Source organism: Pocillopora verrucosa, chromosome 14 (genome assembly GCF_036669915.1).
Source record: "Pocillopora verrucosa isolate sample1 chromosome 14, ASM3666991v2, whole genome shotgun sequence".
NCBI lineage: Eukaryota > Metazoa > Cnidaria > Anthozoa > Scleractinia > Pocilloporidae > Pocillopora > Pocillopora verrucosa.
The window spans coordinates 5,335,782-5,349,261 of record NC_089325.1 but is presented as its reverse complement, the minus strand read 5'-3'; the positions used below and the strand labels follow the sequence as shown (position 1 = coordinate 5,349,261).

The window sequence follows — 13,480 nt, the reverse complement described above, 5'->3', positions numbered from 1 at the left end:
AGTGTCAAAAGCCTAAATTTCCCACCCCTGTTCTTAACCTACAGTCAATAGTAAGTTAGTAACTCATTCTCTGACAACTTTAAGGCGGCATCTTGTTTATGTTTGGGTACATATACTGAGATTAAATTAGCAATATATGCTTCAATATACCTTTTAGTTTCCCAGGCTCTCGAGAAGTGTATAGGTGTATGACAAATATGACATTTTATTTGCTTATACTTTTTTTTTTTTTTTTTTTTTTCAGCAGTTCCTGTTGGTGGAACGCTGACAATGATGGTCAACATGTCAGTTGACAATCAACAGGCTGAGTTTGTATACCTCGGTAAAGGCTTTCCTTTAATCCGCATTATCAAGCTCCTAAAAGGAGAAAATGGTAGTGGAACCTGTTACCATGCAAACCCTTGGTGCAAAAAAAATTATGGTCTTAGACATTCAGGAGAAAAAACTCTTATAACCACATTAAGAGATGTAACCAAGTCGATGGAAGGCTGTTACAGGGTATATCCTTACTGCTTAGGATCTAATCACCATTGTACTATAGCCCAACCTTTGAAGAGTTTCATGCTGTCTGTCGAAGGTAAAGTCAGATGGCTTACTTTAACCTTTCACTCCAAGAAATGATTAACATGTAACTTCTCCTTATAATATCCACGCATTATCCAGCAAACTGGTAGTGAGAATACTTGAACTCATCAGATACAAGATATTACCTTGATCAAACACCAAATTCTCATAACCAATTTAAAAGGAAATGTGTAGCATCTAGAGGGGAGAATTAAAAATCAGATCATGGGAGTTAAAGGGTTAATTTACTTGATGTCAGGATATCCTGGTTGGCTCTTACTTTGCTTTAAATTAAATACCTCAGGATGTGCGTCTGTCTCAGTCAGCCCAGGGTACTTACCGTATTTCCGGCCGTTTACCCGCACGGCCGATTAACCGCAACGGCCCATTATTGCATAAGGCGAAAAAAAAAGTCAACAGATTACCCGCACTGGTGGATAACCCGCACGTTATGTTATTCAACTTTTTGGTGGCGAAAACGTGACATTAAGGTGATACATTTCAGTCTTTTAAAAGTTGTCTGATCTAACTTTCGAAAACTTGAAAGCTTCTTTGTCGAGTTTAAAGGTCAAAGAAATTCAGACACGTGCACAATTCTGTGTCAATATTAGCATGTAATTTATTGATAAAATTATACAGTAAAAACACTAGCGGCCCATACCCAAATCTCAGCGCCATGTTGATTTGTTGAAAGAAAGCTGGGTGGGTGTTAACTTGAATTATAAAGTACTGTCGGCGATTTCTGAAAAAAAATCGATATCTCCGGTTCTATTGGGCCTAACAAAGTCCCTTAAAACAGGAAAATTCTCTTAAGCTCAAGCTAGTGTTAAATGGAAATTTGTTATTGATGCGCCGGATATCTTTGGATTATTTTTGTCACCATCAAGGTTTTGTTTTCACGCGTGCCGATAGTAATTTGTTCGTCACGCAACTAATTATGCGTGAAATAAACTCGAGTCGACATCATGTTTTCGTGCCGCTCTGTGGCACTCTTAATGCAATAAAATTCATTTGAGAGGTGGAAACGCAGGTAGGTGAGAATTTTTTTCAATTCAACTACCAGTAGATTTTAAAATTGTCACATAACCCGCACCTCCTTATCACCCGCAGTGGCGCGCGTTTAATGCAAAATCAATAGATTACCCGCGGGTAAACGGCCGGAAATTACAGTATCTAAAGAGCATCCTTGTCTGCATGTAGCTATTTATGGAATACCTCTAAATTGTATTTAAGGTTTGTGCAAGCTGAGTAACTGTGGCCCTGACAGTGGCCTGAGGAATTAAGGCTGAGTTCAATGAAGTGATTGTGCAACTAATGTGATTGTACAACCACGTAAATTGTGGCTCATATACAGCAGTGAAGAAAATGTATATATATATAGAATAAGGAATTTATGTTAGGAAAAATACTCTTCATTGCTTTATGTTTTAGGACAATTTTATTTGGCAGAATCATATTGTCTTCCAACTTGCCTTTTTGTATCTATTTACTGAAAAGGTGAACAGTTAAATTCAACTTTTCCATTTGTATAAACAATAATGACACAAATCTGCTTTTTCATCATTGCAGATAAGCCAGAGCCAACAAAGGTGACAACTGTTGAGATGGACTCAGGCTCCACAGAACAGGTTTCTTCAGGTAAAAAGGTGTATTTCATGAGGAAATGTTCGAGCAGAATAATAATTAACTTAGTGCCTTTACTGAAAAAGTTTTTCTTGTGAGGCAAATCGGCATGCTGTTAATTATACAGTTTTTCTTTCTTTAATTTGCTTTAAATGTAAAATGACAACACAAGTCCCATAATTATTGTACAGTTATAAATTTATCCTATTCAATACCTTGACTGACTGCAGGTTTCAACGCAGCCAGAATCTCATAAAGCTTGGGTGACTCTTTTTCCTTTGTTTATACATAGCAAATTGCATGCTACAGACTTACCATTTTCATTATCACAGGTAAACCAAATTCTACTCAGGCTTCAACCAATACAGGTTCAGGCTCCAAGGAACCAGTTTCTAAAGGTAAAAAGGAATCACTCATGCAGCTGGGATGAAAAATTAAGGATTAAATTTAGGTATCTAATGGGTAACATGAAGATGGAGTGTGAGGCTTAAGCTCCATTATATTGGGTATAAAATTAATTCAGTCCATCTGAAAATCCATTCACACATTTAGTTTTACTTAGTTTACTACTTAAAGCCACTCCAAAACTTGAGGCAGCTACATGTATGTCATAAATTAATGTACACTCAGGTACTGTTACTTTGAAGTTTTCTTTTTTCAAATAGACATAAAGCATGTCAAGTTTTTGGGTTCTTGTATTCAAGATATTTTGAATTCTCATGGATGATGCTTTTAAATTGGAAAATCTATCCATTTGTCATTCACCCAGTCCGTCAATCAACATATGCATGAATTATGTAAGGCTCATTGATTAAGCTGAAAGTTCATTTGGAATGCATTTGTTTCATGTTAACCTCTCTTAATATATCCTGATAAATTAACCAAGTTGAACACACAATCATTTATATAATCTCAATTATTACTTCTTCTAAATCATAAATTGTACTTGTCATTCTTTAATTTTTCTATTTTCTTTTGTATGTACAGGAAGCACAAATCATGTCATCATCGCAGGAGCAGTTTCTGCTGCAATTATACTTGTCATTCTGATTGTTTTTTTAGTGGTTTTTTTATGTGCACCCTAGTTTCAGGGCACACATATCAAGATTGTATCATGTTGCATATACTAGAACACGGAGTGTCACTCATCCTAAAAAAATTTTTCAAACTGAATGTCTTGTGTATGTAGTTAGAATAACAATGATAATGCAAATGCTGTTGTACAGTTTTAATTATCAGGTGCATGGAAGGCATTATTCTCGTGCTAATTATAAGTTTGATGTAAGCAAATTAAATATGGATTTTTTTAATGTAAACTGTACACTCAGATAACTGTGTTATACCAATAGGATTAGCAGGAGACATTATAGTTGTGATGAAATAAAAGATGAAAATAAATGTTTACCAGCACCCATTCAGGTGAACTTAACCTTCTCTACCCTATCATGGGTATTCATATTCTCCATACTGATCTGTATATTATATTTCTGTGGTGCTAATATGAAGACTTTGTTCATCTGCCTCTCTTGTTGGTGATCATTCCCTTTATTATCATGACCTTAATGTTTGATGTTTTCAGCTACTCTCATCATGTCTCTGTGGCTCCCAGGTAGGTTTAAGAACACAGTGTTGACATTGTCAGTAATCAAACGATTACTTCATTCTTTTCTTTTCTTTCATCGTGACCTTCTACAACAATGCAACTCATCTCACCAGTTAACTGAAGCCGACGATCGGATAAACGCACAAACCCGGAAGTGCCTCTTCGTCATACCACCTTAAACTAGGAAATTAAGTCTAAACCGAAATTATGTACATTTGTAGCCTGATTTTAACACCGGAAACAATATTTAAAGAAATTGATGCTTAACACAGACAAAAAAAAGGTTTTTTCGTTCTAGATTAACTGCTTAAGGTGAAAGTGAAAGTAATCATCAATAAGAGAGAATTAAATGTTTGGTGTACGGAAGATATATTAAGACTTACTAGATTAACAAAGTCTAAATTAGAATGAAAATATTTCGAATTTCCAGACCTGAAAGCAAGGATTTTGCGACCCAACAGAGAAATCTGAAAAACAGGATCGGCAAACGGTTGGTTTAAGAAAGAGATGACCATGGACTATATTTTTGAAGCGGCTGAAGACACTGCTTGTGGAAGACCTTTCATAAATAATTAAATGACCGTATGTTTTGCGATGTAGTCGCTACCGGTTTATTCTAAAAAATATTCAAAAGCTAAAGAGCGACATCTGAACTACGATTTTTGATAAATATTCAGGTGATTTATTTCCGAGAAAGAACAAGACAAAGAGAAAGACCATTGTTTAGGTTCAGTCTGTGCATAAATCAATCGACAGTGTTTCAGTACACGAATGGAAAATAAGGAATCCAGAATTATGGAAATGAAATACGCGGAAACTACAAATCGTTAACACGCACCTAAAGACCATTTGCATTTGATCAGTCTACTTGTCAAACTGATACATTATTAGCTTTGTAAAAAGCTTCTAGAGCAATTCCGTTAGAGGGAAAAAGTACGGAAGGAGTTTTTCGGTCTTTGGTCAACGAGAGAGATTTGACAACTTAGCTTACGAAGTCGCTTCTGATCCTGCATTTAGGCAATAATAACCATTCTATTGTTTTTATTTTCCATTTCTTTCCACGATTTAACAGTATTTTGCCAAGGAGGGTATCCTGAAATTGTTTCTAGACCAAATGATCCCCTGATTGCTCGTAGCGAAGACAAAGCTACGCTTAATTGGACGCTTGGTTTGCTTCCCTCAGAGACGTGGAATAGTAGCATATTTGAAGTGGTGTTTGGAATCTGGAAAGATCCAGGATTCCTGAAAAAAAAGACTCTTGGTCATCGATAGACACGGTGAAGTACTGATAAGACCAAACTACGAAAAGAAAATTAGCTGCGACTTTAACATGTCCAAGCTTCAAGTTGCATTCACACTCCATGGTTTAACCATGAGGGAGAATCACTATTGTCTTCAGGTTGAGCTTGGCCTTCATCAGCCTCCTTTGACGGATCCTGTGATGCTTCTTCTTGAGGGTAATATATTTGTTACATTTCATTTGTGGAGGAATGCCACAGACCCGGAAGCGGGGGTACTTGGGCAAATATGTTCTGAGTATGTGCCTCTGGCCACTCAGAGCCCCTTGCCCATAGTCATTCAGGGCCAATTAAGGACCCCATCTTAGTCACTCTTAAGTATTTGTGATGGCTTTCCTTCTTTGACATTCACTTCTGATTGAGAGAAACCTTACTCTCAAATATCTCAACAGTTTCTCCTAAGATAACCAGTCCCAAACAGGAAAACTTTTCAGTGAACATTGGGGACAACTTGCGAATAAACAGCCAAGCAAAGGGTCTTCCTACACCAACCATAACACGGACGAAACAGGGGAGAATTGTTGGTAATGATACATTGGTTCTCAATGGAGTAACGCCAAACGACAGCGGAGTCTACCTGTGCAGCGCTCACAACCAGGCTGGTGAAGATCATAAGGAGATGGTGGTTACGGTTTTGGAGTATGATTATGGATCACAAAAGCTAACAGGTTTTAACAATTTGTTTGTTGAAATAAATACCCATGAACTAGATTGCTAATGCATATTCTTATGTTGGTGACTGAATTTTCATTTCCAGAGCGTTTCATTGGCGCGTTCTGTGTTAAACGATTTGAAAACAACAGACACTCCCTCACTAGAAACCGAATGGAATCATTACCTATTCAAGGAGTTAGTTAGTTGAAGTTGCTCAGAAATAATGACGACGATTATGATGATAATCATCCTTCCTGCTAAAGTGCTTTCTAACTTTTTTCCAGTTCTTCATATGCCAACACAAACATCACACGATAGAGGAAGTCCTATGTGGTTATTTCCAGTAGTCATAGGTGTGTCAGTTTTTTTAATAGCTGCAGTAGTTGTCTTTCGCTTGCGTGGGCACCGCTGCAGAAGGAACCTCGCTTATGAGCAGCATATTGATGGAAAAGCATCAGGCGAGCACTTCACAACTGCTAAGATCTAGCCTAGAGCCGATGAGGGGGCTGCGGATTAGTGACTGAACAGTATACCTTGATCATACTCTATCATGGAATGAATCATTAGCTGGTATACCGAAATAGTAGCAAAAGCAGCGATGGAATTTCTCCAATTTTTTTCTCTTTCTCAACCTCCTGCTCCTAAGCCTCTAAATTGTCTCCACTGACCCGATAGCTCTCGTAAGTTATAAATATCTCATCGAGAAAATGAGAAATGAGTTGCTTTGACAAAAACCGAACAGTATACCTTGATCATACTCTGTCATGGAATGCATCATTAGCTGGTATACCGAAATAGTAGCAAAAGCAGCGATGCAATTTCTCCAATTCTTTCTCTTTCTCAACCTCCTGCCGTTTTCTGCCCTGAGCCTCTAAATTGTCTCCACTGACCCGATAGTTCTCGTAAGTTATAAATAAAACTTGCGTTATTGTAGTACACTGTGAGTGTGCTTTAAAATGATTGCTGAGGAAAAATAGAAAACTTTAGAACAGAAAACTTTTTCATCGAGCTTTGACAAAAACCTTCTACTAGTCTTTGAATAACGATCTAACGCACCCATTTGATGAGTGCATTGGTGCTCAAAATCCTTTGTTTTTACAATGTTAGTTCGGAACACAACCCAATCACTGAAAAAATCCAAGAACTTGCAACTGAATAGTTTGTTACCGTAATTAGCATGGAAAGGCTTCGTAGGAGAGAACTTTTAAGAATTAAAACTTATAATCTGGGTTAATGTTGGTAAATAAAGCAAGAATACAATTTTCTGCACATACATGCGTAATACATGGGCGCGCATAGATATGGAATTTCTCTTCGGGTGTGTAACTTGATAGCTAACGAGTGAGCGCGGCGAACCATGCTAACCATGTATTATTTTGTCTAGCATAGAAACACAATAGCCCTGTAGTGCGTTGGCGCTAACTCCTAAAATGGAAAAATGCGTTGAATCATGATTACAAAAACAACAATAGTCCTAATTTTCAATTTACAAAATTCTCATTTGTCCTTACCGATAGAAGAAGTCTTTCAGGTGAACGGCCAAAGTCGGCTAGTGGCAAATCTTTCAGCTGTCGATTTTCATTCTTATCCGAGAGGCATGCTAACACCGAAGCCACTGAATACGTAACTTTCGGTTTTTCTTATAATACATTGATTTTCTTCCCCTTCTAGAAAATTTTAAAACCTCACTGTCTGTCAGCGAAACGGATGTTTTAGCGTTTTAGCTGCCGTAATTCGAGAAAGCTCCGACAAACGACTTGTATTGAGAATCGTGAACGCTTTGCCATTCATTCATCAATCTGACCGAGTGGTGCCAAAGGCGAGTGACGTGTCAGCAGTTGATTGTCTATATCAACACATGTGAAAAGATACGATATTTTTACACGTGTGTTGTTACGGAGCTTAAAGCATGCAGGGTGAATTACAATATGATTTGGCCCAACAACCAACCCTCGTAGAAATCTTCATTTTTATTAATAAACACTACTAAGATAAACTTTCATAAAGCTTGGTTTGCTTTTAGCTTTTGCTATAAACACAGGATAGGAGTCGCATACGGTTCAGAAGAATGCCGAAGCATTTACCTGTTGGTGAGAGAATCATAAAAGAGTACGAAGCTTTACCAAAAACACATCAAAATTCGCTGAAGAGACGCCAAAATAAGTTTTAAGAACTTTTCTCTGTCTCCTTCTAAATCAAGCTCCTGTTGCTTAACCCTTTAACTCCCATGAGTGACTAAGACAGAATTTCTCCTTACAATATCAACACAAAATCAAGCAGATAAATAAGGAGAATATAGAAGAAAACTAAATTAAGGGACTACGAGTTGATCCAATACCAAATTCTGCAAATTGAAATGATCAGTATTTTATAGCAGACAGTAGGGAGAATTACTAAGAGATATTGGGAGTTAAGGGGGTTAACAATCATAGGTTAGACAGGATGCTTTATGAGGAAAGGCACTTCTCAGAATTTCATTGTTGACACGTTACGCCATGAAGGCCCAACAGGCAGTCACAAAGAGGGCTGCCCTGCAGTCATAAAGGATTTTTATGAGAATGGGGATTGAAATCTGATGATCTAGTTTTTTATAAAAATGCTTTCTTATGGTTTATGCACTAGTTAATTTAAAGCTTTAACATCCACACCTTCCCCCCCCCCTCTGTTCCATACTCCAAGGTAGGACATTTTTTAACCTTACTTGGGGGGGGTGGGGTATACGACGCAGCAGAACACATGAGTTTTGATATTAAATATGGAAGGTAAAGGTAAAGGTAAAGAGTCAGCTTTTGTGAGAAAATGTTATTCAAGAAAGTTTATACATCATAGAATTATGCTAATAAGCAAAAAACACTCTGCTGCACCGAAAACTATGAGGTGACTGCTAAATTCTTCCACAATCATAGATCACACAAAGAATCATCCAATTAAAGAAAATGTGCCTGTCAGGGGCATTTTAACTCAATTTTCTTGGACAAATCCTCAAAAGCTCAAATTTCGCAGAGGGTTGGTCCGAAGTGGAGGGGGAGGGGATGACCTCTTGGTCATTTTCAGCTCTCTTCCTTAGAGGGATTTTTTGTGATGCAATGACCATGATACACATTGCAATCACATGAGATGGAATCTCTTGTTTGCTTTTGTTAACAGTAAATCTGCAGCGTAAGTCTGTGCTAGGATCTTGCAGCCAATGTGGTGTCACAGCTTGACAATATCCTCTCGTCCCCAGTACACAGTGATTCAAGACAAGTATTAATGCGAATCTTCTTGAACAAGTTTTTAATTCAAGAAAACCACCCCAGTGGTTCAATAAGTTACCCTTTTAACCCCTAAGAGTAATTGGCACCTAAAATCAATGCTGAATCAAACATTAAGGTCATGATAATAAGGGTAATAATCACCAACAGGAGGGGCTCTCGGTCAGGGGGAAAACATTCTCCATGTTAGCACCACAGAAATGTATACAGGTCAGTATGGAGAATATGGATACCCATGATAGGGTGGAGAGGGTTAAGTTCACCTGAGTGGGTGCTGGTATCCATTTATTTCCCTGGAGAGAGGTACTAAGCTTATATGTGCTAGAATGCTTCCAGAATCTTGGTTTGGAAGTACCGGTAGGTTGGATAGGTAAAGACTTGACATGGAATAATCTCCAGAGCATTGGACATTGAAATAATGAATCTTACAGCCTGTGCAGACAAGCCCTTCACTGGATTATGAAAAACCACCCATTGCCATCACCCTACCTCCCCCTAACCAGATTAATCTATTCAGATATAGAATGGCCTAAAACATAATTCAAAATTATGAAAAATATGCACATACAACTGCTTATTCTAATACCACAAACAACATATGAAAACATTTCTTACATCCTCACAACTTCAATAACATCCCCTTCTAATAATACTTCTCCTAATTGTTATAACACAATAATATCTGTAGGATTTATATTAAAAAAGCCATCTTTGCTAACATCAAACTTTAATATAAAAATATATCCTTATTGAAACTATATAATACAGCACTTGCATTCTCCATAAAAGGATAAACCTTATTCTGACTACACTCGCACAAGACATTCAATGTGATAACTTTATTCAGGATGAGTCAGTCAGAGTTTTCATTAACTTTTGAAGTAGAGGGGCACTGCCTTGTGAGTGGGCAGGCACATGCACATTGTAAAATTGAGGGCCAAAGGCCTGAACCTCAACGGGGGTCCGGGGGCATGGTCCCCCGGGAAGCTTTTAAAACTTAAGTCTCCCAGAAGCGCATTTTCCTGCAATCTGGTAAAGAAATCTTCCTGCAATGACGCATACTTAATCTAATTATAATAAAAAAGAATGGTACTCTGGAAGAATTTGTTTATTTCACTACACAGCTATAGCTACACCAAATCACTGCTGTTGTTCTCAGAGCTTCCTTCCTTATTACAGTTATAAGTTAACTTTAACTTATAAACCGATAAAGAGTGGAACTGACAACACTTTTTGTAGTTTATGAAAACTCAAAGTCAGAGCCCTAATCATTTACGTTAATGCATTTTGTCACCATGTACTACCCAGCAGTTGAAAATGTATACCAAATATTAATGGAACATTGGAGTCTGATACAGAATTGGCCCTTGCTGAAAATAATTTTTACAAAACCTCCGATCATCTCTAACAGAAAGGGAATATCCCTTTAAGACATGCTTGTAAAAGCAAAAGTAAAATTTGAAGGCGATAATGAAACGCCACCAAAAAAGCAACCACTAAAAATACAATCAGGATGGCAACTATGATTGCAGAAAAAACAGTCCCTGTGATAATGGCATCATTTGTGTTATCTGCACCTAAAAAGGAAAAAAAGAAAAATTATAGAATAACAAGAACAATTAATGATTAAAAGAAGTAGTAATTATTAAGATTTGATAAATAATTGTGTGTTCAACTTGGTTAATTTATTAGGATATATTAACAGAGATTCACATGAAAGAAATGCATTCCAAATGAACTTTCTGCTAAATTAATAAGCATTATTATCAATATACGCGGCCAAATAGAAAATCAGCCTCTTCAAAACACATGCTCAGCAGGCCGCAAAAGACTGACAGCGGGCTGCTAATGCATTATCAGCCCTACAGCTGATTGGTTCTTGCTTCATCATCCAGACAAGGATACTCTTTAGATATTTACCTTAGGTTGACTGAGATAGATTCACATGCTGAAGTATTCTATTTAAAACAATGTAAGAGCCAACCAGGATATCCCAACATCAAGTAAATTAACGATTTAATTCCCATGATCTGATTGTTAATTCTCCCCTCTTGATGCTACACATTTCCTTGTAAATTGGTCATGAGAATTTGCTGTTCAATCAAAGTAATTTCTTGTCCCTGATGAGTTCAAGTATTCTCATTACCTGTTTGCTGGATAATGCATAGATATTATAGGGAGAAATTACATGTTAATCACTTCTGGGAGAGAAAGGTTACAGTAAGCCATTTGGCTTTACCTTCAACAGACAGCATGAAACTCTTCAAAGGTTGGTCTGTAGTACAATGGTGGTTAGATCCTAAGCAGTAAGGATATAACCTGTAACAGCCCTCCACTGACTTGGTTACATCTCTTACGGTGATATTAAGAGTTTTTTCTTCTGAATGTCTAAGACCATTATTTTCTTTGCAGTGAGGGATCTCATGGTAACAAGTTCCACCACCATTTTCTTCTTTTAGGAGCTTGATAATGCAGATTGAAGGAGAGCCTTTACCAAGGTATATTTAATCAGCCTGCTGATTGTCATCTGATATGTTGACCATCATCGTCAGTGTTCTGCCTGCAGAAACTGTTTAAAAAAAGGAGGAAAACCACATAAAATGTCTGTCATATACTTATGCCCTTCTCAAGACCCATGGGCAACTAGAAAGTATGTTGAAGCATATGTATTGCTATTTTAACCTCAGTATGTACCCAAACATAATCAAGGAGCTGCCACAGTTCGCTTAAAATATTTTTAATGACCATTCTTATTCATACTTTTTCTAGACGGGAGCCAAAACGTCTGCTGGTACCCAGGGTAGAAAAAGCTAAGTCAAGTCAGTCTTTCGACAACGAGTTTGTTATTTTACTTTATTATTTTTTGTAACTTGATAGTTCATATTGTAAAGTTCTTCAAGTCTTTTACCACTGAGGGAATATGAAATATAATTAGCATGCTCTCGTATTTCGTTTCGTGAGATGGTGGATTATACATGGGACTAGGGAGAGTAAGATTTCATGAGGAGGTGGAGGTTTCGTTCGATTCTCGCATTTCATGTACGTGACATATTGTCGTCTCGCCTTATTATAGACATTTATGCCTTATTCTAGATGGTTTGCAAGTGGCTGTAGATGTTTTTGAGGTGGTTTTTGAAATTTTTGAGGTGGTTGTAGATGATTGTAGGTGGTTCTAGGTGGTTTAGGTGTTTTTAGGTCGTTCCATGTTTTAGTGCTTACGACAAAATATAACCATGTGCGTTCGACAGCTTGAGCCAAAGTTAAATAAAAAAAATATTGTAAAATGAATATTACATTCATTAATTGAATCCAGTGTTATGGATATGAAATGAACAAATATTTCATAGATAAAAAACTGCTGGCTGAGTCTTCAATCAAATGGGAAAGTCGATCGCTAAGAACGTGCATCTAACAGCCTCCTTGTCACGACGCGACTCTTACCTTGATATCCGGCCCTTCATCTCGCCTTATAGCGGCAATCCATTTCGATTTCAATAAATCAGTCGAAGGAAAGTTGAAGAGAGATAAATTTTCACCACTTTTATCGCATTTGTCGTTACTACAGAACTTAACGCACAATAATCGTGGGCCATGCTTGCCTGTAATCTCCACTCAAATCACTGTAATGTAGCACAACCCAAATGCCCGACCAGCCTCGATTTGGTGCGCTACTCAATCCAAGGTTACGCTGCGTGATAAAGGTCTAAAGAAAAGGCTTAGGTTGCTGATACATCAAATCGAATCGTCTTACTCGGGCTTTCCTAAGGAAAAGCCAGAGCTGAAATTCCGGCTTTATTGTTTCTTTCGTTCTGTCGCAAATCACAGTCAAATTCTCATCACGCATGCGAAACCTTCTGACTCAGACTCTTGCGCGACGTTTTGACTAGTGAGCACATGGCATGGTGTAATGGCTGACGAAGAGGAGCTTTCGCAGTGCGAAATCAGCACAGACACTGTGTGTAATACGCGCAAAACGCATACAAAATATGCACATGTCGTTCGCAGTAGACCCACACTAAAAGATATCGAGCGTTTTCGGAACGGGTCGGTCCGCGAATCTTATGATATATCTCTTTAGGAGCGCACATTTATGAGTGAACCTTTCATGGAGAAACATACTATATCAACTGAGCTACCTAATGCATAGACGCAAATCTAATCGTGTATGTAGACGTGATCGTGAACCAAGCAGAATACCAATACGAAATTTGAAAAGGTTAAGGAACAAGAGCAGAAAGGTTAGAAAACTTGTATATGCATGTATTCTCTCATGTATCCCCATGTCATCTACGTTGTACTGTTATGTTAATGCTAAAAAGCTATTTAATAAAAGGACGGTTAAGTTTAACTGTCGAGAAAGAATTCGTTAAAGTATAAGAAAGGTAAAATATCGTGCCAGTCGATATTTAACATTGTTTTCTTATAACAAACTGATGTGTTCTTGCAACAATGAGGCTCATGTAGCAAATTATTGCAACTACAAA

At 37.5% G+C, this 13,480-nt stretch overlaps 1 protein-coding gene, 1 long non-coding RNA gene and 1 pseudogene across 2 annotated transcripts in view; 1 reads left to right on the top strand and 2 right to left on the bottom strand.

Annotated features, from left to right (window-relative positions):
• LOC131782811 (uncharacterized) overlaps positions 1–7,397 on the bottom strand; it is a 40,243-nt gene extending 32,846 nt beyond the window's left edge. The window contains exon 1 of the mRNA XM_066160912.1: positions 7,254–7,397. The gene's annotated coding sequence lies outside the window, so the exon portion shown is untranslated. The remainder of the gene's footprint in view (positions 1–7,253) is intronic.
• Positions 3,726–6,341, top strand: LOC131782835 (uncharacterized; annotated as a pseudogene).
• A 1,644-nt stretch (positions 7,398–9,041) lies between the features above and the next one.
• LOC136278115 (uncharacterized) lies at positions 9,042–13,350 on the bottom strand. The gene is made up of 3 exons (XR_010716202.1): positions 12,438–13,350; positions 11,236–11,565; positions 9,042–10,573 (listed from the first exon to the last, which is right to left on the bottom strand). It is a non-coding gene; the product is annotated as an uncharacterized lncRNA (long non-coding RNA).
• Between the last annotated feature and the right edge of the window lie 130 nt (positions 13,351–13,480).